This window comes from Peromyscus eremicus, chromosome X, assembly GCF_949786415.1.
Source record: "Peromyscus eremicus chromosome X, PerEre_H2_v1, whole genome shotgun sequence".
Classification (NCBI taxonomy): domain Eukaryota; kingdom Metazoa; phylum Chordata; class Mammalia; order Rodentia; family Cricetidae; genus Peromyscus; species Peromyscus eremicus.
This window is the reverse complement of record NC_081439.1, coordinates 58292768-58320519: the sequence shown is the minus strand read 5'-3', so window position 1 is coordinate 58320519 and position 27752 is coordinate 58292768. Positions and strand designations below refer to the sequence as shown.

The window sequence follows — 27752 nt, the reverse complement described above, 5'->3', positions numbered from 1 at the left end:
CAACTTAGGCCTTGGATGGAGGCTTTCTGTACCCTCTCCCTGAATTATTCCCCTCTAAAAACTTGGGGTCCCAGTTAGGCCTGTGGGTACAGAACCACGGAAAATGATTGCTGGATAAAAGAAAGGACATAGCATACACTAAAAGCAGAGCTCTGTAGCACCTACAAGAATATGCCTTGTAGAATTCCAGCTGCAGAAAACAGAACTGGCCCAAGGGTTTGGCCCCAACACTGAAATGTAGCCCAGCATTTGTGCTGAGGTCACAGTTGCTACATGGCCGAGTCACTAACATCGGTCTATTCCTAGGAGACATAGAACTCCTCTGACTGCTGGCTGACCTTGGCTTCGTGAAACCTTGGTGGCCCTGCCAAATCTTCCTTGGAGTACAGAGGAGGCCTAAATTCTTCCACCAAGACTTTTCCCTACCCCCCCCCCTCTCTCGAGCTTTTACTTACATTCATCAGGCTTACATTGCAGCCCCTTGTCTCTCCCAACATTCCTCTCTATCTGATCTCATCTCTCTTAATAAATTCTCATTTCAAAATCCATTTTACTGTGTGCTTCTCTCAAGTCCCAGACTAATACAAACTCTGATCAAGTTGAAGTTAAGTATATTGGCTAGAGTCTGGTCCTGAATTTAGGGTTTTGTATAATGTGAAGTCTCAGGCCAACTTTAGAAAGCAGTAGGTTTCTAAACATTGGAGAAGTAGCCCTAAGGTTTAGAGAATGTAAATGATGGAATGTATTGCTCTGCTTTACTCCAAATCACTATCTCAGACAAATGAGTTGTATTTTTTAATATTTTTGACAAATTATTTATTTATTTTACGTGTATGTACATAGTGTACATACTGTGTGTGCCTGGTGCCCTCAGAGGCCAGACAAGCATGTCAGATCTTCCTGGGACTGGAGTTACAGGATGGTTGTAGCCTGTCTCACCTGGAAGAGCATCCAATTCTCTTAACCACTGAGGTGTTTCTCCAGCCCCTGTTTTCTTAAATGCCTCAACTTACTGTCTTATGGGTCTTCTTGTGGAAGAAGACTTTTGTATTTCTTTTTCTTATACAGTAAGAGCTTTATTATAAACAAATGACTTCACATACAAAGTTCTGGTGGCAATTGCACTTAGAACTGCTCAAGTTTAAAACATTTAACTGTGACAGTATAGATGTGCAGTATCCAAAACTTCCAGAAGGTATTTAACCAGGTAGCAGATGTCATGGCTCATCTTGGAATAGACAGAACAACAGTGTTACTGTAACTGAATCCTAGGCAAGTGCTTGCTGGCTGCTCCTGTATCTCCAGGAGCAAAGGACATCTTGACACAGGCATTACTGAGCCAGCAGTTCATAGCTGGTCCTCATCCTAACTGCTATACTTAGGTTCACATTGTTTGCTTGGTGAGAAACTGACAGCTACTGCCTTCCTTCTGTTGAGAGCTGTCACTCAAGGTACTCACATCATATCCATTCGTTTCCAGAGAGATGAGAATTTTATCCTCTCCACAAAGCAAGCCACCTGGAACTTATGGATGCTATCCAATGTTACTCTCTAGTTAAGCTCAGATAATAGGAAAACATCATTTTCTTGGAACATAAATCTGTTGATCCCACAGGAAACAAGAGGATAAGAAAACCTATAGTTGAAGGCCAGCATCCTGGTTACAGACTGTTATTTCCCAGGTGTACTTCACCAATCCTAATTTCTGTGTTGTTACAAAAGATCTTTGCATTCTCACTATTAGCCAGTCATCAAAACACACTGATGTCACTGCTGGCTCAAGTCCAGAATTCCAAAACAATAGAAAAACAAGGGGAAACCTGTCTAATAGCACAGTTAACTTCATTATGCCAAACTCCAAGAAGCAGCAGTCACAGGGAACAGGAAATGGCCCTCTTTCTTTCTTTCTTTCTTTCTTTCTTTCTTTCTTTCTTTCTTTCTTTCTTTCTTTCTTTCTTTCTTTCTTTGAGGCAGGGTCTTCCTATGTAGCTCAGGCTGACCTAGAACTCACAATCCTATCACAGCCTCCTCGGTGCTGAGACTACAGGCAGACACCACCACACCTGGCAAAAAAAAAAAATCTTTCTTTAATTGCTTTGTCATATTGCCTGAGAAATACTCATTTACTCTTGTTTTCCACTTTGGATCAAAACATCAAGAAATCAAACTCCCGTTTTGCAACTAACAAACCCTATCACCTTGGACAAATACCTTTAAGATCTATGATTTTCCCTGTCTGGGTTTCAGGGTTGTTAGTGTTTTTCTTTACAACTTCTTTGTGTTACCTCAGTTATGGTCTTTCAAACTTATACACTTAAGGGTTCCTAAAGAACAGTGGTGTATTGGGAAGAGAGGGAGGGGAAGAGAGGGGAGGAGGAGGGGAGAGGAGGAGGGGAGAGGAGGAGAGGAGAGGAGAGGAGAGGAGAGGAGAGGAGAGGAGAGGAGAGGAGAGGAGAGGAGAGGAGAGGAGAGAAGAGGAGAGGGCTCTCAAAAGTCAGACACCCTATCTGGGTGTCTGGGTATCCTGCCTCCAGCTTCACCAGGCAGTTCCCTCACATACAGTGCTAGGCAACACACATGATGACCTACTTTTGCAAGAAAGCTCTTTCTGGAGTTGTGGTCTTGACCTTGCTGCTCTGCCCATGACAGCTCTGGGATTAAACAGCAGATACAGATATAGGGAACAGATGATCTGTGGCTCTAGCGTAGTGAGCCAAATCAAAGAGCTTGTAAGGTTGAAAGGCGTTCTGGTTTTTAGCTTTGTATTTCTAGAAACCTCCCCCAGAGATTTGAAACTTAATCTGTTACAAGTCCTCCTAGGAGGGATTCAGGCTTAATTCCATCTTGGGAGAGATCGGGATGCTTTATTTCAAACCTCAACTCCTCTAAATCTAACTCTGTCCCCTTCTGAGGCCTTCACTTCCCTATTTGATCTTATAAAGGAGTAAGTACCTCCTCCTGAGCCTGTGAGCCTCGCTCTCCCCGACCACCACCAAATTTCCCTTCTGCCTCCTTTAAGGACCTCTCCTCGGGTTCTGAGATAACCTTCTGAGTTTGAGCAAAAACCTTTCGGGCATCTTTGTTAGTTGAGTTTTCTAGTTCCCAGGCTCCTTTGGGGCTTTGGGTTTCTCTTCACAGAGGTGGGTCTGAGGTTTCTGTTTCTTGTTTTCACCTCCCAAATGCTAACATTTCATCCAGCGCTTTTCATTCTGCTTTGGTACACTTATTCTAGCATCTTACAATTCTTACTGAAACTTCTGCAGATCTCTGCACAATGAGGGAGTCTCAGAGGCCTAGAAGCCCACAACCAAAGAGAAACAGGATTGAGCAGGGAACAGAGAAGTAGTTGTGCTTAGAATTACTGTGTGGTGGGGATTCCTTAGTGATTCAAAACACCCATGAAGAAACTAAAGCGAAGCTCCCATCAAAAGAAAAGCTCATAAGAAATACCACCTACAGGCTCAACAAGGGGATCTGACCTAGCATATCCAAAACATATGGGCCGATTTCTTCTTCTGTCCTGTAAGGCAGCAAGTGACGATGTAGCAGGACAGACAGACCAGAACTGGTGCCAGCAGGTAGCCTGAGGAGTTCCCTTCTCCTTTAAAGGCCCCTGCTTGGGTAAAGTGGGATCCTTGGCTTTACCACGGGAAAAAAAAGTTTCAGGACAAGCCAGTATGAAGCAGTTAGAGTGTATTAAAAGACAAAATGAGAGAAACTCAGGCAAGGAATAAGACATAGCCAAATGTGGGTATGGGCTTCTCACAGAGAATCATGATTGTCTTCATAGTAGCCGTATATATTGATTTTTTTAAATTGGCTTCTGAAGCTACATCTCAAAAGGTTGCTAAGGACCCTTTTCGGTTTTTGGCAAATGAAATCAGACATTAGTCCTGATGTGCACTGGATAAATAGCATCGCAGCTGATAAGGTAAAATCCTAAGTCACAAGGGTTGTGAGGAAAGTTAAAATGGTTTTACACCTTAAACGTATTTATTTACCTTGTACGCAAAAAGTTTAGTCTTCTTTGTAAAATCCCAGAAAATATCTGGGAAAAGAGTAAAGCCACATTTGAAGATAATATTAGCTTAGGCTTTGTAGTGGCTTGCATGACAAATGTCTCCCATACTCTTGTGCATTTGAGTACTTGGTTTCCAGTTGGCAGTGCCGTTTGGGTAGGTTTAGGAGGTGTGGTCTTGCTGGAAGAGGTGTGTTACTGGGGGGAGGGGCAGGCTTTGAGGTTTCAAAGACTCCTCAATTCAGAGTTTGCATTCTCTCTGCTTTATGCCTGTGATTCAAGACGTGTACTCTCAGCTTCCTGCTCTAGCTGCTATTCTTGCTGCTTGCTGCCACACTCCCCGCCCTGACAGACTCTTACCCCCTCTGCACCCACACGCCCAAATAAACCTCTTCTATAAGTTGCCTTGGTCTTGGTGTTTTATCACAGCAATAGAAAAAAAATAGCTAATACAAGCCTAAATCGTGGTCGGTTCATTGCCATTTTAACATAAAATATCTCTTTATAAAGAAATATTAATTTTATGTCAGAAATTGTCACCACAAATGTTAGTTGTACTGAAATTCTTTGTATGTATATGAGTGTATGTACATTTGTGTGTGTGCATGCACAGAGTTGTGCACATTTGTTCAGAGGGCAGAAGCTGATCTGAGGTGTCTTCCTCTATAATTCTCCACCTGATTTTTGGAGGCAGAGTCGTTCACTGGCCTGAAACATGCCAAGTTAGCTAGACTGGCCAGTGATTCCCCCAGTATCTCTCTGTCTCCATGTCTCCAACTCTGAGATTATAGGTGTGCTACTACATGTCTTACATGGATGCTGGAGATCTAACTTATGTCTTCAGACTTACTCAGCAAGCATTTCGTCTGCTGAGCCGTCTCCCAGCCCACCCCGCTAAAATTCTTGATTCTTAACTGGCAAGGAGATTCTTTTCCCCTCTCCATGTTCCCTTAGTTTCCCCTGTGTTTCTATTCTTCCTCAAAACGAGATGTAGGTCCCTTCATTTCCTTGTGGCACAATTTCCCCATATATAAAATGAGAGTCGGTCTCTATTATCTCTTAGGATAGAAGCAAGATAGTTGTTAGTCCGGGAAAGAAAAGATCTGAATAACTTGAAATTGTTCAGAATTTACTAAGGACTCATGCAGATGGGTGGGGGAAATGCAAATGAGAAAAGTCGGCAGAGGTTCCAGTAGACTGACAACCCTCTCCCTCACACCAGAGTGTTCTTATTTTCCTATGATTTTTACTGAGGACTCCAGAGTGCAATTGGAAAGGAAAGGAGGTTCTACAGATTTGAAAATGTTCAACTTTCTAGCTTCCAGCTGCAAGCAAGTCTGCAAAGGTATGCGTTTCACTTTTCTAGCTTTTTTTTTTAATAGTGTCAGAGGTAGAGAAGAGAATTGGAAATGCAAAACAAGTTACTTCAACATCACCTACTAGAATATTTTTGCTCTGAGTCTAATTTTTACAGTTTAAGGTATAATTGATGTACCACATAGCTTTCTGTAATTTAGTAAGTTTTGAAGACTATATTCAGCCACTAATGCAATGCAATAATAGCCCCCAAAAGTTTGGTCACGGTCTTTTGTAGTCCGTCCTCCCTTGACTGCCATCCTCATCCTGAAGCACTCATCTGCTCTGTCACTGAAGATTAGTTGGCTTTTTAAGGATCTTACGTAAGTAGAATAATATGGTATGTACTCTCTTATATGGAGATTCACTTGAAATAATTATTTTGAGATTCGGAATAATGTGTGTAGCAACATTCTGTTTAGTTTTCTCGTTTATTTGTTTGTTTTGAGTTTTAGAGAGAAGGTCTTGTTATGTAGTCCAGGTTGGCCTAGAACTCACAATCCTTCTACCTCAGGTTCTCAACTGCTAGCATTACAGGTGTGTGCCGTTGTGCCCAGCTCTCAGTTTATTACAGAGTAACAGCCCCCATTGTGTGGCTATCTCACAGTTTGTTTTGTGTGTTTATCTGTCCGTATGCATTTGTGCTGTTTCCCATTTAGTTCTAGTAAAAATAAGGCTGCCTGGTACATTTACTTGCAGGTCATTTACCAGTACTTTTTTATTTTCAAAATGTTTTTTTAGCAGAAACTGACTTGGTGAATGTTGCCTTGCTGTTTCTCTTTTGTACTGAAGACTATTTTGGGCAGTTTTTGTTGTTGTTGATATTTTATTTCCTTTGATGTTGTTATGCATTGTGGCACCTCCCTGAACATTGTGAATGGGTTTTTGAAAACCCATGGAGAAAGACGTTCAGTTGAAAATTGAAGATTTAAGACTGTGTTTAAAGATTTGTCCAGGATAAAAATGAGAAACAAAAAAACCCTCTTGTAAACATTTTATATTTCTTAAAACAAATCAGTAAACATAATACCAAATACAGAAGCTACTAATTTCTTTCTCTTTAAGAACATTTTTAAATTATATTTATTTACAGAAAACTCTGTGGGTAGATTTAATAGAGGTTGGTGGTAAGTTGGCCTTTACCTTTTCCATCTTGGCAATGAAAGCCGTAGATTTAGGACCCCGGACGCTGCATCCCCAGTGGCTGCGGATCTCATCATATCTGTCATTGTGATTGGCCTTCATAGCTTCCACCAGCTTCGCCAGAGCACCTTTGTCTTCCGAGTTAACCTGTGTGAAGGCAACAGTGGTGCGTGTCTTCGTGTGGACCAGCCGCCCCAGCCTGGCCTTCTCCTTGATGAGGCCATCACCAGCTCAATGGGGTCTACCTTGTGTGCGATAATCACCAGCAGGGCCTTCATGTTCTCCACAAAGGTAGTGGCAATATTGACTCCTGTTCAAGGGAGAGGGGAGTCTCTTCCCTTTGCCAAAAGCTTTCTTCTCGGCACAGACCAACTGCCTCTGCTTCTCCTCCTGCTTTGTCTCTGGCCTATATCTGTGGAGAAGCTTAAGGAACTAGGCTTGCTGATTGACTGTCCAGGGCCTAGGTGAACTGGTTAACCACAGGAGGCAGTTTTAGCCATCTGTAGAGGAAGGCCCTTTGCTGCTGCAGCCAGATGTAAGGCAAGCATGTGACAAAGCAGGTGAGGTCTCTTTTGGCCTAGGTGTCTTGTCCAATGCCAAATTCTTAGGCCTTTTCTCAAACAGAGTTCACTACCTTTTTTGACCTCCGACTTCTGCGGAAGAGCGGAGGTGGAAGCTACCTTCTTCCACTTGGCTTTTTCCTTCGGCATCTGCTTCAGTGGAGGAGGGCAGTAGTGACTTCCTTTTAAGCTCCTTCGACTTTGATAAGGGAATCGGGACTTTACCTAACCCCAGACACCCCAGAAGACTGTGAGTAGACAAGTGACAATCTTCAGGGAACGAGGCAGTATGGAGACCTCTGGCCCATGGCCAACAAAAACTTCTCTTTTAGGAAAGTGGTTCAGAGAAATTGTGTGGTGTAAACCTTGTTAACAGGATATGCGCTCTATCTCATGTCTTCCTTCCAGGCTTCCCTGCGGAAATGCTCCTACTTTCTTTCCACTCTCATTTCCCTCATACACGTTAAAATGGCAACAGGGGAGATTTGGAGATCAAGGGTGACTCTTTAGACCGTGAGGAGAATGTGTCTCAAGATTTTGCCTCAGTATGGAAAGGGGCAGACTGGAATAGGGAATCCCAGCAAAAATCTTTGTCTTACACTCTGGAGTCCCTGCATAAGTCCTTGAGAAATAATTACTGTAGAGAAAGGCAAGAGTAGATAGCATTAAGAAGCATTGGCCCGAGGTCTGCTGTACCACCACCACAGGTTCCCCTTGCTCCACCTTACAGAAATTTGACCTGGGCCTCAAGGCTGGCCTGAATTTTCTTTTCTTCTCTTTTCTTTCTTTCTTTTTTTTTTTTAACTATTCTGGGCTGCCAGGGAAGCTGGAGGTGGAGCTTAGCCTGTTTGGTGGGTCCTAGATAGCATTTATAGACCAGGCCAGCCTCCTCTGGAAGGCAGGAAGAGCTAGATGGACAGAGGGAGGCCTAGTGAGAAGCACACTGTGGTTTTCTTCCCCAGCCAACCCTCACATTAGGGAGATCATTCCTTAGGTCTGGGCTGTGTTGTTCTCCACTTGCTGCAAGTTTCCAGCAATGGACAAAGTAGCCAAGTGGTCAATGAAGGAGCAAGATGAAGGTGGGGAGGGGACAGAAGGCGGAGGTGGTGGGGGATATGGGGACCAGGAGCCCCCGGAGCTGCCCAGGCCACTAACAATCATCAGAACTTCCCCTCTCGGGGCCCTCCCAGCCCCCAGGGATTGAGAACTGCTTTGCTCTCCTGGATCAGGAAGAACAAGACTTCCTTGTCTGGTGGGAGAGGGCTGGTGAATACCACCTCCAAGTAGAGGGGAGAAGGGAGAGCAAGGAGCCAAGAGAACCACAGACCCAGCGGGCAGCACCATTCCTGGGGAAAGCCTAGGAAGAAGGGGGCAGACTCTATCCAAGGACCCCAGGGTTCCAGGAGCCCGGATGGGCGGTGGATCCTGAGTCCATACCCTCCCACCAATGCTTCAAAGCCCTGGTGCTTGTGGCTGGTGTGAAGTTTTTGCTTTCATTGTCTGTATGAGATTTTTCTAGACCTGCCTCCTACAGAGCAATGAAAGCCGAGCAGCTGCTCACGTTACAACCCAACTCTCAGTTACACTCTCTGCATGGATATATTCTTAAATCTTTATTAAGTTTTCATTTATTGATTTGTGTGCGTTGTACGTGTGAGGATACACAAGTGCTACGACATGCTCATGGAGGTCAGAGGGCAGCTTGGCAGGAGTGGATGCCTTCCTTCCACCATGTGGGTCCTGGGAACTAAACTCGGGTGGTCAGGATTGGTGACAAGTGCCTTCGTCTGCCGAGTGAGCTCACCGGCCCCCAAGGCTTTGTTTTGCCTACTTGTTTATGTATTTATTTTACACAGGGTTTCGAGTAGCCAAAGTTGACCTTGAACTCCTTGACTTCCCGATCGCTCCTGAGCGCTGCATCTGCAGGCATAGCCCACCGCACCTGCTTTTCCTGGGTGTCGTTTATTCGGTGTCTCCAGCTGTTTTCGGGGCTCTCATTCTGTATGGCTCTCCACACCACAGGCCAGTTACTCTCTTGTGCCTGACAAAAGTAGAGTTGCTGTTTCTCAAGAGACTCTGCAAAGCTCCACTGCTGTAACCAGTGCTCTGAGGTTCCAGTTCCGAGACGCCAGAGGCACGGTAAAACACTTGCCTAGTCAAAGAGAGTTCTGGTTCATGTTAGGGCAGGAGGTTATTCTAATGTGAGAGCTGTCATGGATTTAGCATGGTCCAGAAGCCCAGTCTTTCTCACAGTAGTACATTTTCGTCAAGGGCTATTATTTGAATATGGTTTATCCCTTTCAAAATTTGCATTGAAATTTGATTCCTGTGGTGCTGAACATTGTCAATTTGACAGACGCTAGACTCACCTAGGAGACTAGTCCCTGGGCATGCCTGTCAGGGATTATCTAGATTAGGTAGGTTAATTGGGATGGGAGTTCCACTTTAACTGTGGACAGCACAATTGCATCGACTGGAGTCCTGGGCTGAATAAAAAGGAGAAAGTAAGCTGAGCACTAACTAGCCTTCATCTACTTTTGCCTTCTGACTGTAGATGCAATGTGACCAGCCACCTCAGGCTCCTGCCACCATGACTTTACCATCATGGTGGATAATACACTGCAACTGTGAACCAAAGTAAACTTTCTCTCTTCAATTGCTTTTGTCTGGGTATTTCATTACATCAGTAAGACAAGCAAGTACTACAGTTCCCAATGTAGTGGTATGGAGAGGTGATGGGGGAGATCAATGATGCTCTTGCCGAGCTGTGTTGATTCTCATGGACTAGATTAGCTACCATAACAGTAGTTGGTATAAAAAGTGCCTGTTCTATGTGTTTGATCTCTTCCACACATGCTCATTTGCCCTTCCACCTTTCTGCCATGACACAAAGCAGTATGAAATCCTCACCAAATGTTATTGCCATGTCCATGGACTTCCTAGCCTCCAGAACTATGAGCCCAGATAAATTTCTTTCCTTCATAAACTAGTCTTTCAGACATCCTGTTATACCAACCGAAAACAGAGCTACCTAGGCTCTGCCTTGTTAGCCGGTTCTGGCAACCTACATCATTTTATGGCCGTGGAACTAGGCAATCAGACACTTTCCTGACAAAACTGGTATTTCATCCACTTTGACAGACTGTACCTACTTTGTTGTAGGAGAATGGGCAATGCTAGGGGAGAGTGGAACAGAGGGGAAAGCATCTGGCTGATGGGACAAGTGATCTGAGTTCCAGCTTGGAAGGGACCACTCAGTCACTCTATGGCTTTGGACAAGCTACTTCTTGAGTCTTTGTTTCTTTATGGGTAAAATACAAACAATTCTCAAATTTTTCACTCCAGTCTTTTCTCTCCTAGCTCACATATTTTTCACAAGTTTCTATACTAATAACTACACTGATGAAGGTTAATTCATTTCCTAGCTTTATTAACCAAAGATAATGACTGCCAATCAGAATGCCTGGTTAGAAAAAGATGATGACTCCTATAGCCAGGAAGATGCTGCAATGCAGGGAGCCTGTGCTGCCTGTCCTTAACCTGGCTCCTCGGTTTCTGTGGCTCTCTTTTAGGCCTTCTTCTCTGTGTTATTTCTGCAGTAATAAGGACTTGCTGAATCATGGACAGGAATCCAGAAGCCCTTTAAAGGCAGGCAAGAGGGACCAAGGTAGCAATGCTCTCTGTGGTTGAGTCAAGGCCCAGCTCCAACACCTTTTGGTCTTCTTGTTATTGTTCAGTGGCTTGTTCAGGTTGTTGATAAAGGACATGCTTCCTATAGGTTCCTAGCTTACCCAAAACAACATGCTCTCCTGAGCAATATTCTCTTCTGAGACTTAGAGACACAGAAAACAAAGGAAAAAATGAGGCGCATTTTGGATTTGACAGTGGAAACTCTGAGTGAGGTGCCAGTTTAAATAGTAACATGTTTGACTTGAGAACAGCGCTCACTCTTCCAGGCTGAACTAGGGTGCCATATACCCAGACAGCTCCCAGTTAGAGAGGCTAAGACTTCTAAGAGTGTGCCCTCTCTCCCATCTTCCTGATTTTTTTCCATCCTTCTGCCTCCCCACTATCCACTTAGGCTCAACTGCATCTAGAGAAAGCCGAGCTGAAAGGTGGCAACAGAACTTAGAAGTAATCTTTTCAGAATACCTCATGATACAGATAGAGAAACCAAGACCCAGAATACTAAGGAACTTGACCTTGGCCATATAGAAGATTAGTGGTAAGGTTCACCACTAGACTAGAAATGGAAGAGGAGCTTCTCAAATAAGCAAGAAAGCTTGGGTACATGTAGCTCACGAGTACGGTGTCTTCCTACCGTGTGTGAAGCCTGGCTTCCATCTCCAGTGCTGTGATAAATACGTACGTAGATAAACAAATAAATAAAACATTATGGCCTCGGTTAACCACAACCTTGAATTTGCTGCACCATCTAAAATAGTTTTGAAGGCTCCCCACACTGACATTCAAAGTATCTCTCAGAAACAGAAATGCTACCTCTGAGTAACTGTTTTGCAGCTTGAAGTCTGTTTGTATTTAATTTTCCAAAAATAAAGCCCCACACTGGGTAAGGACCTGTGGGAAAAAGGCTCAGGGCAAGCCCTAAGGGAGGTAGCTCACAGATGACAATTAAGAAGGCCCCCAACCACAGGTTTGGGAAACTATACAGTTTATAAAGCAGGCCAGTTTACACAATTATTCTTGATTTTTCCCAATGTTCCACATATATTGTCATCCGTACTCCACAGCATGGAAATCTGACTTTGTGGCTTCCCATCCCAGGAACTACTCACAAATCTCCATAGACTTGGTAAGATTAGATCCAAGCTCCAAGCACACCACTCAGATTCCCAGGTGACCATGCCAGCTTCACTTTTTTCTACCCAACCCTACCTAAACCACTCACAAGTACTGTATTTACTCACGTTGTATGGTTCACATCCCATGCTTCCAAGCCACTGTTAGTGCTGTTCGATCAGCTTGAAAGACCTTTTCCACTTTGATGGTACTTATGATGAACACTTTAAGAAACTGTTAAAAACATTTTCTGTAACAGTCAAACCAGCAGCATGCCTGTGGATTTCAATTTCTCTGCATCTTCACCAATACTTGTTCCTGTTTTCTTTAGTTGCCATCCTAGTGAATGTGAAGTGTTATCTCATCTTTTTTTTTTCAATTCGCAAGTTCTTAATGACTTGGCCATTCATATATTTTCTTTGGAGAAATGTCTGTTCCAAGTATTTGGGTAGTATTGGTGCTGGTTCTTAAAGCTTTGAAGTCCTGTGGAATTCTGCACTAAATATCTCTGGTTTCGTTTTGGCTTTTTTCTTCACTGGGAGACTTTTTGTTACTGTTTCAATTTCATTGCTGGTTATGGGTGTGTTTAATTTATTTATTTCTTCTTGTTTGAAGTTTGGTATATCTTATGAATCTAGAAATGCATTCCTTTCTTTTACATTTTCCAATTTAGTAGAAAAAAAGGTTTTAAAAACATGTCCTCATTGTTTTCTGAATTTCATTGGTATCTGCTGTAATGGTTCCCTTTTTTCTCTAATTTTATTCATTTGGGTTGGCTGTCTTTTTCTTTTTGATTAGCTTAGCTAGGAATTTGTCAGTCTTGTTTATATTTTCAAAGAACCAGCTTTTTGTTTCATTGGCTCTTGTATTGTTTTCATTTTTCTCTGTTTCATTAATTTCTGTCCCAGTTTTGATGATTTTTTTCCCATCTACTGCTTTTGGAGTTGTTTTGTTGTCATTTTGCAACCATTAAGTGTTCATTTTGATGTAGGCTATAAACTTTCCCCTTAGAACTGCCTTCGCTGTGCCCCTTAAATTTTGATATGTTGTTTGTTCATTCAATTCTAGGATTTTTTTTAATTTTCCTTCTTGATTTCTTCAGTAATCCAATCATCACTTGATAGTGTGCTGTTTAGTCTCCAGGCATTTGCATACTTTCTGGAGTTTCTGTTGCTATTGATATTTTAGCTTTATTCCATTGTGGTCAGATACAATGGAGGGAGTTAGTTTAATTTTCCTGCATTTGTTGAGAGTTGCCTTGTGGGCAGTCAATTTTGGAGAAAGATCATGGGCTACTGAGAAGAATGTGCATTCTTTAATGTTTGAGTGAAATGTTCTGTAGATATCTGTTAGGTCCATTTGACTTGTTTCATTTTATTGTATACTTATCTTCTTTATTGAAAATAGATTCTTCTTTCATACAATGCATCCTGGCCACAGCTTCCCCTCCCTCCACTCCTTTCAGCTCCCTCTCCCCACCTCCCCTCTCCCCCAGACCCACTCTCCCTTCATAAGAGAGGAGGCCTCCAAGAGACAACAGCCAAGCACGACAAAACAAAATACAAGAAGACAAGGCAAAAGCTCTCACACTGAGGCTGGACAAGGCAGCCCAACAGGAGGGAAAGACTCCCAAGAGCAGGCAAATGAGCCAAAGACATGGCAGCTCCCAAGGTCAGGAGTCCCACAAAAACATCATGCTAACAGCCACAACATAGATGCAGAGGACCTGGTTGGTGCAGACCCACGCAGGCCCATGCTTGCCAGTTGTGAGGGCTCACGCCATGCTGAGAGAGGCAGAAGCAGGAGGATCATGAGTTTGAGGCCAGCCTGGGACACAAATAGGTATATTTGTTTTATGACATCTTTTATCTCTAATATTTGTCTGCCTACTTTTTGTCTGGATGACCTGTCTATTGGCACAAGTGGAATATTGCAGTTACCCACAATCACTGTTTTGGGGTTAATCTGTGATTTTAGCTCTAATAGTGTTTCTTTTATGAAATTGGGTGCACTTATGTCTGGTGGGTAAATGTTTAGAACTGGAATGTCTTGGTAGGTGTTTCCTTTAACGAGTGTGTAGTGTCCCCCCTCTCTCTTCTGATTAGTTTTGGGTCAAAGTCTATTTTGTCAGGTATTAAAATAGCTACACCTGCCTGATTCTTGGTTCCATTTGCTTGGAATAGCTTTTCCATCCTTTTACTTTAAGGTGATGTCTGTACTTGATGGTAATGTGTGTTTTCAGGAGGCAGCAAAAATATGGATTCTGTTTCCTGATTGAAACTCTTAGTCTATATCCTTTTATTGGGGAATTGAGACCATTAATATGGAGTTATTATTGAACAATGTTTATTCATTCATGTTATTTTGGTGTTATATTGTTGTTTCCTTAGACTTCTTGTGGTTAACTGTTCTGGGATTATTTATTCCTTATGTCCCCTTGGGTGTGGCTAATCTTCCATTCAGGCTGAAGTATTCCTTCTAGTATGCTCGGTAGAGCTGGACTGATAGGCAGTTAAGGAAGGATTAGATACTGTTTTCTTCTATGGGACTGGTAATGCCATTTTATTTTAGTCTCCTACTGTCTGTACTAGTAGTCACTATGCAAGTATCAGCACCCCCCTCACTGGTCTTCTCCTCCACTGCCTTCTAGTGTGGGTCTCCACACCTGATTGACCTACCTTGAATTAGCTCCAGTCAACTGTAGTTAGCCCAGACTGACCTAGAACTCATAGCAGCACTCCTGTCTCAGCCTCCCAATTGCAGCCATATAGATGTGCATTACCACATCTGGGGCCACAGTTTCTAGTTTATTTCTATTGTGAATTTGGGGCAGACTTTGAATGATCTCTATTCTTTTGAATCTATTAAGGTATATTTTATGTCCCAGAACGTGGTTGGTTTTGATTAATGTTTCATGTGAGCCTGGAAAACAGCAATATCCTGTTGCTGTTGCTGCTGATTCCTTCGCTGATATCAGAACCAGCACTTCCAGGCTCCACCTGTAGATTACCGACCAGTGACTCTCCAGGAAACTTCCAGTTTTTTGGCACCAAACTGGGACAGCTGAGGCACCCAGCCTTGTGGACTAAGCAACTAACGGGTTGTTGGCTTCTCTGGTGTGAAACAGTTACTGTGGGACTCCTTCAACAGCTGAGGCAGCCAGCCTCAAGGACCAAGCAACTACCAGGTCCTCAGCTTCTTGGGTGTGATGCAGCTGTTGTTACTATATTAACTTACATTAATAGAACACGTGCGTGTGCACACATCACACACACACAAATTATATTCATTGTGTCAGCTCTGTTTCTTTAGAGAATCCCAACTGATACAGAGAGAAACTCAATGTAATTTTATTTTCTATGTTTACCGTCAGTTTGTATTTCATCTCTTGCAAACTGTCTGTTCATTTCATTAGCTTATTCATTGGTTGGGTTATTTGATTTGTACGTGCGTGCGTGCATGCGTGTGTGTGTGTGTGTGTGTGTGTGTGTGTGAGAGAGAGAGAGAGAGAGAGAGAGAGAGAGAGAGAGAGAGAGAGAGAGAGAGAGATATGTTTGGTTTCTTGTTTTGTTTTTGTTATTTATGTTCTAAATATTAACTCTTTGTCAGCTACATAGTTTTTCCCATTCTACAGACTATCTCCACTCTATTAACTGTTTCTGTTGCTGTGTAGAAGCTTTTTAATTTCATAGTGTCTCATTTATTGAACGTTGGCATTTCTTCTGAGAGACTAGAATATTAGTTAAAATGTCCTTGCCTATGCCTACATCTTGAAGGGTTTTCCCCTAACACTTTCAGTTTTAAGATTTACATTAAGACCTTTGATCCATTTGGATTTGTTTTTGTGCAGTGGAAGATAAAAGAACTAGTTTCATTCTTCTACATGTAAATAGCCAGTTTTCCCAGCACCCATTTGATTGAGAGGTTGTCCTTTGTCCAATGTACAGTTTGGGCTGTGGCTGTGTAGACATATATCTGGGTCTTCTGTTCTATTATATGACCTACATGTCTATTTTATGCTGACATCTGTTCTGGATTTTGTTACTATGGCTCTGTAGTGTAACTTGAAATCAGATATGGTCATGCCTCAGGTATTATACTTTCTGCTCAGGAGTTCCTTGGCTGGCCAAGGTCTCTTGTGTTTCCAGATGAATTTTATTTCTTTTTCCTATTTATGTGTAGAATATTATTGGAATTTTTATGAGTATTACATTGAATATTCAGATTATTTGGGGTAGTATAACCACTTTCACAATGCTAATTCTTCTCATCTGCAAGCGTTGGGAATTTTTCCATTTTCTCCTGTCTTCATTGTCTTACGGTTTTCACTGTACAAGGCTTTCACTTCCTTGGTTAGGTTTATTTCAAAGTATTTTTTTGAGGCTATTGTAAATGGAATTGTTTCCCTGGTTTCTCTATCAGCATGTTATTGCTGTTTAAGGAAACTACTAAATTTGTATGTTTATTTTGTATCCTGCCACTTTGCTGATAATGATTATCAGATCTAAGAATTTTCTAGTGGAGTCATTAAGCTCTTTTATATAGAGAACCATATCATCTGAAAATAACAACATTTTTACTACTTTTTAATTTTTTTCTAACATAAATACTATGTTTATATAATTTCATCTCTTTCTTTACCCCCACCAACTCCTTCAATGACCCCAACTCCCTCTCAAATTCATGAGATTTATTTTTGTTACACAGACATACAGAAATTTATTATTGTTACACAGACATACAAGACAAGCAGGCAGGCAGACATACAGAAAGACAGTTTTGTGCCAGTATCTGGCTGTTTTTGTTACTAAGTCTCTGTAATATAACTTGAAATCAGGTACGGTGATATATCTGTCATTATACTTTTTACTGGGGTACATATAACACAAGCTGCTGTGTTCATTTAATATTGCTCATATGCACATGTGACCATTTGGGATTGCACAACCTATAAGGTTCTATTCCATGCAAATTGTCAAGAGAGAAAAATCAATCAATAGTCCTACTCAGCTGTAAAGCCTACTAACCACAACAATGACCAGCCTTGTAAGATGATATCCCAAAGGTGCAACTGTGGCATTTTTATCTTGGGTGTAACCAACAGCTGTCTAATAGGGCCTAAGGCCTACTCAATAGGAAGTAATTCATGCCTGGTACAGTAAACCAGCCACTACCCATGGCTGATGTGGTTATGGACCTTAGGGGAAGACCTACTACTACCACTTTCCTAAATCAGTACAATTTCTAAGTATTCTAAATACTTATCCTTATACCCATTCTTACCTTATCAAAGAAGTTTCTTTTTGAAGCAAATGGAGACTAATGCAGAAACCCACAACTGGCCAAAATGCGGAAAACAACTGACTGTGGGATGCCCAGATACAATTGATGTATCTGCAAAACAACCCCTATACCTAAGGCTCAGAGAATATCATAGATTGCAAGATCCAGAAGACTAAGATATCTGCTGAGAGATAGTGTCTTCTATGTATGACCGGAAAACTGTACCCATGAAATCCCAACAATATAATCACCAAAACAAGACCTGCACAATGACAATGCCAGTTGACTTCCCAACATAGATAGGATAAATCTCATAAGGTCCCATGCCTAGATAAAGAACCATTTTTTACTTCTTCCTTTCCTTCTCTTGTGCTATTGCTTAAGCTAAGCCTCAAGCACATATTGAATAAGAGTAGAGAAAGTGGACATACTTGTCTTGTTCCTGGTTTTAGCAGAAATGCTTTGAGCTTTTACTTATTTAGCACACTGTTAGCTACACATTTGTTATATATAGCCTTTATTATATCAAGACCTGTTACTTCTATTCCTAGTCTTCTTGAGGACTTTTATCATACAGGCATGTTGGCTTTGTCAAAAAGCCTTTTCTGCATCTATTGAGATGATTAATTACAATTTCAGTCCTTGAGTTCATTTATGTGATATGTTACATTTATTGACTTGTGTATGTCGAACCATCCCTGTGTCTCTGGAATGAAGATAACTTGAGAATGATGAATGATCTTTTGTCTGTGTTCTTGAATTTGGTTTGCAAATATTTTATGAAGAATTTACATCTATGTTCATCAGAGAGGTTGGTCTATAATCTTCCTTTTTATTGGGTTTTTATCTGGTTTTGACATCAGGTTAGGAGTTGCTTTGTAAAAATCTGTTGACAGCACTCCTTCCCTTTCTATTTTATAGAATAGCTTGAAGAGTATTGGGGTTTCTGCTGCTGCTTCTCTTTTCTTCTGCTTCTCCTCCTCCTCCTCTTCCTCCTCCTCCTCCTCCTCCTCCTCCTCCTCCTCCTCCTCCTTCTCTTCCTCCTCTTCCTCCTTCTGCTTTTTCAAGACAGGATCCCACTATGTAGCTTTGACTGTCATGGAACTCATTTTGCAGTTCAGGCTGGCCTTGAACTCACAGAGATCCGCCTGTCTCTGTCTTCTAAGTGCTGAAATTAAAGGTGTGTGCCACTACTTGGCCTGGTGTTAGTTCTTTTAAGGGTCTGGTGGAACTTAGCAGGGAATCGCTCTGGAACTGAACTTTTTTTCAGTTAGTAGATTCTTTTATTATTACTTCATTCTCAATGTTTGTTATAAAGTCTGTTTTAAGTATTTATCTTATCTTTGTTCAATTTTGGTAGGTCATTTGCAGCTACAAATCCATTCCCTTTAGATTTCTTAATTTAGTGCAATGTAAATCTTAAATGTATATACTAATGTTTTTCTGTGTTTCATTTGTATATATTGCAATTGCTTCCCTTCCGTCGATAATTATATTTATTTGGGTCACCTTTTCTTTTTTAAATATTTTTTATTCTTTGGCAGTTCCTATGTTTATATAATGTATTTTGATTACATTTGCTCCCCATTCCCTTCTCTTAGTCTCCCTCCCACATCTTCTGGAACCCTTCTTCTCAACACATCTCCCTCCTACTTTCATGTCTTTTTAAAAATACATTTAATCTATCTAGGAGTTTAAAGACAGTAGGCTTATGACCTCCTCAGCCATGGGCTTTTAACCAGGCTCACAGTACCAGGAATGAATTTCCTTCAGTGGAGTGGGCCTCAAATTCAATCAGAAAGTGGGTGGAGGGGGCAGCAAGGTGGCTCAGCAAGTGAAGATGCTTACTGTACAAGCCTGATAACTAAGTTCAATTCATGGAGTCCACATAAAAAGACAGATACCATGTCACACATCTGTAATCCTAGCACACCTATGGCAAGATGGAAGACAGAGATAAGAGAACTCCCTGGAACCTCAAGGACTAACTAGCATGGAGTATACAGCATGACAAAAACAGGAAGAGAGACTTTGCCTCAAAAACAAGGTGAAAAGAAAGAGTCACCCTCAAAAGTTGTCTCCTAACCTCCTCATGAGCAACATGGCCCACATGTGATCACACATACACATCATACACAAGCACATACACACAATGATGATGATGATGATGATATAAAATAAAATGGCTGGTAACCCCCACATCATGCCAGTATTGTACGAGTGAGTACATCTTGCCTGGTGGGTTGGTGTTATAGTACACAAGCCCCACCACTGGGTAAGACTATTGATGAATTTTCTTCTCCAATGGCCTGCATAGCACCTTCTGGAAATACATAAAAGCTAGCCAGCAAGGAGAGTTTCCTGACCAGTTCTACCTTTGTTTCTCTAATGTCTCTGTCTTTTGGTTAGTTTGACTAAGGATTTATCAACAAATCTTTGTTCTGTTGATTCTAGACAAATACTCTGCTATCAACTGAGCCACATCTCCAGCTCTGTCTCCTGCTTTAATCCAACCTGATAGTCTGTGTCTTTTGATTGGGGCATTGACACCATTAATAGTCAAGATTACCATTAAGATGTATGTATTAATTATTGTCATTTTGTTGATTTTGCAGTGACTGCAGTGACTAATGTTTTCCTGTTTTTCTTTTTTAAAACTACTGTCCTAGCATGATTTATTCTTTCCGGTAGCCTCATGGATGTGTTTATCTTTCTCTTTAATCTAAATTCCTTCAGTTATCTTTTGTAGAACTGATTTAGTGGTCATGAATTCCTTTAGCCTGTTTGTATTATGGATGGTTGTTTCTCCTCCAAGTAGGACAGATAGTTTTGCTAGGCATAGTAGTCTGGATTGACAGTTGCCTTTGGGAAATTAAAACACACCATTCTAAACATCCCTGCATTTTCAAGTCCCCTGTTGAAAATTCTGTTATTCTGATGGGCTGCCTTTATATGTGACTTTGTATTTCTCTCCTGTTTCAACATGCTTTTGTTGTTGTTATTCTATATATTTAGTGTTTTGATTACATTATGACATGGGGAGTTTCCTTTCTGATCTTACCTGTTTGGTGTTCTAAATTTCTCCTGTCTGTGGACAGGCATTTCTTTCCCTAGACTTTGGAAATTTTCTGCTATGATTTCATTGAAAATGCTTTCTATATTATTGTCATGAAATTCTTCTATGCTCATAATGTGTAGGGGTTTTTATAATGTCTGGATAGATCTTGAATGTCCTATTTGTGTTTTCTTAGTAATTTTTCTTTTTAATTGTCTGGATAATTTAATCCCTCTACCTTGTCTTCTTTCTGATAGTCTGTCCTTTCCTTGATATGTTCTATTGGTGTGGCTTTCCATGGAACTTTTCCTTCAATTTACTGAATTTTTTATTCCCAATATTTCAGCTAGTTTTATCATCAGTATTTCTATTTCGTATTGAATTTCTCTTTCATATCCTGTTCTGATTGCCTTATTTCATTCATCTGTATTTTTTCCAATATGAAATCATCCAGGAGTTTGTGTGCTCTTTGACTTCTTTAAGCATATTTATAATGAGTCTCTTGAATTCTTTATCCGAGATTTAATCTAATTTGCTCTTATTGAAGCCATTACTATGGGATTAGTACTATGGGGAGGAGTCATGCTGCCTTGGGTTTTGTTGCTTGTTTTTCTTGTTTCTTGTGGTTTTGTGCTGGGACTTGCACAACTGGGGTTAGATAAGTGGTTGGACTTTAACACCTTAATTGTTTCAGTGGAAATGTCTTCAGTTTCTGGGAGAGTGGGACGTAGTAAGTTCGAAATGCCATTTTCCTCTGGAAGACTAATGTTTGAGTGAGGTACCAGCCTCAGTCTCCAGCACATCACTGATAATAAAATAGTGGGCTTGCCTGCTGCAGCCAGCATGGCTTTGGGATTGACCTGACTGGAGAAACAGGGAATGAAGAAACAACAGACACAGGTACAGAAAAGCTGGGATGGGGTGGGCGTGCGCTCTGATGGAGATGCACCAGCAGCCTAAAACCTCAATGTATGTATTACATACGGCTGAAGAAGCGGCTAGCTATCTCAGTAGGGGGTCTCTGCAGGAGCAGTTTCAGGCTTCAGTAATCCAAGAGGAGGAAGCTGTAGTTGATATATTCTGTACACACTGTCAGCATCTGTACTCAGACCACAGGAACACCTTGCCATTCGCATGAGTCTGAGGCACTGGTGTTCATTACACAGCCATGTCATGAATGCTCATTCATACAGGAGTACACTATCTCTCCACATCTCACTTATTTTATTTCCTATGTGTTCCTAATGCATCTTGACTTCTAGTCCTGCATAGTTTTGTGTAGTCTCTGGAGTCCATGTGAGATGAGAAAGAATACCAAACACCATAGCCTCTGACCTAAGTTACTAGGTCATTCTGCTCAAAAACCGGAAAAACTCAAAAATCAGTAAGGTCCTCCCCCAGTCCCCCACTGTGTGCCTTTCCCAGGACTTTGTGTAATGGATTGGTTGCTAGGGTGGATACTCTGTGTTTTAGAGAACTCTTAAGTTGCAAGTCCTGCATTGGTGAAACTAATGCATCACCATACACACTTGCGTCGGAATCTGTATCAGACCTAGAATCCTCAGAGTCCTACTCGGGTTAATAGACTTTGTGAGGGAAACTGGGCTCACAAAGGGGTGGAGAAAGGCCTGGATGCCGCTCAGGTGAAATTATACCCTTAGGTGCTAGTCTCTCCTATCCTTCGGGCAGGGACTTTCACTGAGCCCTGTGACCTGGTTCTGAAACAGATGAAGTATAATTTTCCTTATGAATAGGACATGGATCAAGGCAATCTCAGATCATCGACCACAAGCCAAAAGTAAAAATAGGCATCTTTTCTAGGCCTTCTGCCATGTACCGTCCTCTCATCCTTTCTCCAACCTTATCCCGAGTACTTAGATTTACCATCCTCTCTTTAGGAAGCCATGGACAAGTCTCTTGTATGAAGAAGTCTAGGAACTGAGTAAGTGGTATATTTTTAACCTTGTTGCCCTGAATTTTAAGTATAGCCTTTGGAGTCCATGTATACAAATCTACTTCTCTAGACTCTATTTACCCCATGTTTGATACTCAATAAATAAAAATGCAATCTCCATTACTTTTGTTTGTATGTTTCTCGCGGGAGTATTCACTTGCCTAACCAATGTGATTTCCTGTAGTCAGGTTTCTTACTCAGGTACCACTTGCCCTGACTTGCACAGCTTTGGGATTGACCTGACTGGAGCAACAGGGAATGAAGAAACAATGGCCATATGTCCAGAAAAGCTGAGGTTGGGCCGGGTGTGGTGGCGCACGCCTTTAATCTCAGCACTCGGGAGACAGAGGCAGGTGGATCTCTGTGAGTTCAAGGCCAGCCTGGGCTACAGAGCGAGTTCCAAGGACAGCCAGAGCTGCTACACAGAGAAACTCTGTCTCGAAAAACCGAAACAAAAAAAAAAAGAAAAGAAAAAGAAAAAGAAAAGCTGAAGTCAGGTGAGACATGAGCTCTGATGGAAATGCACCAGCCGCCTGGAAGCTCTCCTGCGCTTGAAAATGTTGGTTACTGAAAGTATTGTGTAGATTTTCTGAGGCTCTCTGACTTAAGCCATGGCTCCCACTGTTGTTGGGGAGCTCAGTAAACTGAGCCCATTCCGCCAGGATGAACTCTGAACCTTCTCTCTGGCTTTATAAAGTTGTCTATTTTACTTGACTGTAACTAGAGATATCCGTATGTTGTCTACACTGTCTGACAGCAACCTTTCCCTGTCCACTCCCTGGAGATTCTACAAGACTTCACCTGTGTATTGGCCACCATCTTAGATCACCTTAGTGTTTCTTGCTTACCTCATATATTCCAGTGCTTTGCTGTAAGGCAGACACTGAGTAAGAGTGCTGTTTTCTTGGAGTATTGATCCCTTTAACATTATATGGTGCCCTTCATTGTGTCTGATAAGTTTTCCTGCTCTGAAGATGACTCTCCCTAAAGTTTTTAAATTTTTAGTTAAAACATAGTAATTGTACTTATTTATGTGATACACTGTGACATTTCCATATGTGTATACAATGTGTAATGATCAGACCAGAGTAATTAGCCTGTTTTCTCAAGTGTGTATTATTTCCTAGTGCTAGCAGCATTCAAAATCCTCTACTGTTTTGAGAGAGTCATTTGATTGTTACCCATCATTATCCTATCACGTACATTTAGAAGTTATTCTTTGTCTGCAACTGCACTTCTGTGTCCACTAAGTATCCTATTTTCCACCCTTCTCAAGTGCTGATAACTTTTACTCTATTATCTACATCTTTGAGATCAACGTCTTAGCTCCCAAATGTAGTGTTTGTCTTTCCTTTCTTAACAAATTTCATTTAACATAATGCTCTCCCACTCACCTATGTTGCTGAAAATGACAGAATTTTGTTCTTTGCATAACTAAATAATCTATTACAAATATGTGTGTACCTGCTCTAGTTTGCTTCTCTATTGCTGTGATAAGCACTGATCAAGAGCAACTTGGGGAGGAAAGGGTTTATTTCACTTTACAGTTTACAGTCCGTCATGAAAGGAAGTCAGGGCAGGACCTCCGGCAAGAGCACAGATAGAAACCGTGGAGGAATGCTGTTTATTGGCTTGCTCTCCGTGCTTGGCTCAGCCTGGTTTCCCATACCACCCAGGTTCCTCTCCCTGTGTAGACTTAAAGATTTGCCTTTTGCTTTGCAGTTCTGAGTACTGAAGCCAAGGACTCACACAGGGTAGGCACGTGCTCACTGAGATACACCCCTAACCATTTTGTAAAAACGTATTTTGTGTAAGACAAACTATCATGCCCAGGATGGTCTCCAGTTTACACTCCTCCTGCCTCAGTCCTAAGGGGAAGTGCAATTTCAGGTTTACACCACTAAACACATCTCACACTTGAAGTCCTAGACTGAGATAATTTTCCTTTTCCCTGAAAAACTTCACTTGCCTGGCATTTGTACTGGCAACAAATTTCCTCCATTTGTTTTTGGTCTAAGACAATCTCTCTCCTTTTCTTGTTTGTAAAGAATTGTATCATGGGGACAAAGAGTTCTAGATTGGCAAGGTTTTTCTTTTGATGCCTTAAATATTCTCCCCCACTCTCTTCTTGCTTTCATGGTTTCTGGAGAAAAAGTAGGCGTAATTCTTACCTTTTCTCTCTCGCAGGTTATGTGGTTTCCTGCTTGGTCTTAAACATTTTCCCCTATTTTTGATTTTTCTCCAGTTTGAATATGATATGTCTAAATGTGATTGTGTGCATTGCAGCTGCTTGATTTTGTTTCCTGCTTCTACAGGTATCATTGTTTCAGATCTTTTCTGTTCCTTTCTCTTTTCCTTCTTGTCTCTATTACTCATTATACCTTTAGTGGCTGTCCCCCAGCTCTCGACCATTCTTCTCCAAATGAGCACACAAAATGTTAGAAATCATTATGGCATTTCAAACAAAGTGTGTTTTCATACATTCTCCTCACCCCTTCATCTCCCACACTCCTGTGTCCCCACTTGAACCCTTTTTATTGAAACAAGGTCTTGCGATGTAGGCCTGCCTTGCCTGGAACTGACCAAGATCCACCTGCCTCTACCTTCAGAGTGCTGGGATTAAAATCGTGTAACCACAGTTGGCCCACATCCCCTTTCAACAGTCTCTTTCTTGCTACATGTGTCCTTCTGCCCTCCCCCTACCCTTCCTCAGCACATAATTTTATACTCTCATGGTCCATCAACAGATGACTAGATCAAGAAAATGTTTTACATAAACATAATGGAATTTTATACAGCTGTACATAAAAAATAAATTATAAATTTGCAGGTAAATGAGAGAATCTGGAAAGTACAGTATTATGTGAGGTGACCCAAACTCAGAAAGACAAAACTGCATGTTCTCTCTCACATGTGAATTCTAGCCTGTAATATGTGTGTGTGTGTGTGTGTGTGTGTGTGTGTGTGTGTGTGTGTGTCTGTGTCTGTGTGTGTCTGTGTCTGTGTCTGTGTGTGTATACATACATACATACATATATACATACATACATGTGGATAAAATCTGCTTCATTTTCCAGTCTTATTGTTTTTCTTTGCTTTTCCATTTTGGAAGTTTCTATTAGCTTTTCCTCAAGCTCAGACATTTTTTTTCTTCAGCCATGTCTAGTTTGCTTAGGAGGCCATCAAAGGCATTCTTCATTTCTATTACAAAGTGTTGTCATTTTTGTTTGGTTTTTAGAGTTGGAAATCAAATCCAGTGGGTTTCATATGCTAGGCAAAGTGCTATACACACACACACACACACACACACACACACACGCCCAAGCACACATGAACACATACACACACACAGTTTCTTTGAACAATTTCCTAAAGAAGCACATATCCATTCTCTCATCTTTCTCCTTGAATGCACTTTTTCTCTCCTAACCCTCATGTCTAAGCTTATATTAAAATATCTTTATCAGACCCCAATTCTGCTTCAAAATCTTAGCCGGGGTTGGTAGCACACACCTATTATTGAAGCAGATGGATTGCTGCAAGTTCAAAGCCAGCCCAGGCAAAGTCACACAGCAAGATCCTGTATGTATAAAGAAATAAGGACAGAGTGGTGATTAGTTGATTGTGTATCTTGACTGTAGGCAGGCCTTGTTAAGAACAAAATCCTCCAGTCTAGTTTCCTTCATTATGGTTAGCACTACTGTCTTCTGATGGAGACACGAAGTTATTTTGTCTCCAGTCTTCACCGTGAGAACCTGAGATCTCCAAGAGGTGTAGCTCACAAAAACATGAGGGTGCTCCTGTGATTAGCAAGCCCTCAGAGGTTTTAATTCTCTGATTATGTGCCATGAACTTCCAGCAATTTGACAGTTATACTTCAGGTTTTCCTGTTGGTTCTTGCAGCTTTTTCTCCTCTGGTGGTATGCTCCTATGTGTTAGCTTATCCGTTTCTATAATTGGTTTACCCATGGGCTCATTTCTCTGTTTGGTTGCTGGTTCTATGAACAGTTAGTTGTTGATGGTTAAATTTTGTTTACATTTTTGTTGGTTGGTAGAACAGAGTGATGACTTCCAACCTCCATATCATACGTTTGCGTCTTTGGTTTTTGTTTTGTTTTGTTTTGTTTTTTAACAGTACCGGAGATTTATTCAAGGGTTTTATGCATGCTAGGCAAACAGTCTACCACTGAGCTACATCTATTTCTTTTTCTTTCCTTTAGTGCTGCCATTTGTCTCTTTATTATTGAATTGTAAGAGGTTTTTTATTGTTTCAGTGTGGGTTTTTTTTTTTCAATAAATAGTCTTGCTGTGAAATTCAAACTGGCCTCCAGCTCACTATTTTTCTGCTTTTTTGGCATCTTTAGTGCTGGGATTCCAAGCATATACCACCACACCCAGCTAGTTCTGTATGTATTCTCTACATTTAACTCTTAGCAATAAATGTTTTGCAAATATTCTGTCCCGTTTTGCGGGTTGTCCTTTAACTTTCTGATAATTTTTATGTTACTTGTGTGTGTGTGTGTGTGTGTGTGTGTGTGTGTGTGTGTGTGTGTATACACAAATCCATTCTGGCGCCAAAGAGGCTAGAAGAAGGCATCAGATCCCCTGGAGCTGGACTCCAGGCATTTTTAAACTGCCTGATGTAGGTACTGGGAACCAAACTTTGGTCCTCTGCAAGAGCAGCATGCATTTTTAACTGGCTGGCGACTTTTAAAGCACAAAAAATACAAGTTGTTTTATTGTGATAAGATATGCGTAGCATAACATTTATAATTTCAGCCTTTTTAACATTTAATTTCCGTGTGTGCACATTTCCATGCATGTAACGTGTGTAGAGGTCAGAGAACAATTTGGAGGAGTTGGCTCTCTTTTTCCATCATATAGGTCCTAGCAATTGAGTTCAGGTCTTCAGGCTTGGTGGCTACCTTGTCCTTGCGTGGCTTGGTCCTGCATCCTGACTAGGGGTAGTTCAGGGAATGAAGAAAGAACATGGACACACAGATACAGAAAGACTGGGACTAGGGGGGTCTAGGCTCTCAGATGGAGAATCTGAAGCACCCCAGAAACTCAGTATGTTTGTTATATGCAGTAGAACGCAAAGGCAAGACTATTGCACACAGTGAACAAGGAGGCGGGGTTCATAGTTCACAGCTGAACCAAGGAGGCAGCTTTAGCTAACCTTGGTAGGTACGATCTTGTACAGGGGTAGTCTTCAGACTGTAAACACCAAGGGGGAAAAGCTACAGCGGACATTTTCTGCACACACTATCAACATTCAAGCTTGTACCTGAGGAAGGCTTTGCCATCCCTCTGAGCTTCACCCAGGGAAATCTTTGTCACTTTCATAAAACTGAGGCATTGGGGTCCTTGATTTATTTCACTGGCTCCCCAAGGTGGCAAACACTTTTACCCACTGACCCATCTTGCTAATCCTATTTTCATCATTTCAAGTGGACATTTCAGTGGCATTCAATTCATTTGCATTATTGTGCAACCATCACCATTAATCTATTTCCAGAACTGTTTCATCTTCCCTAACTAAAACTGTGTACCCATTAAATAATGGCTGTCTACTTTCTCTTC

The 27752-nt window shown here is 41.4% G+C and overlaps 1 protein-coding gene across 1 annotated transcript in view; it reads left to right on the top strand.

The window, feature by feature from the left end:
• Window positions 1-27752, top strand: part of Slc16a2 (solute carrier family 16 member 2) — a 121721-nt gene that overhangs the window by 36672 nt on the left and 57297 nt on the right. The gene's annotated exons all lie outside the window — the stretch shown is intronic.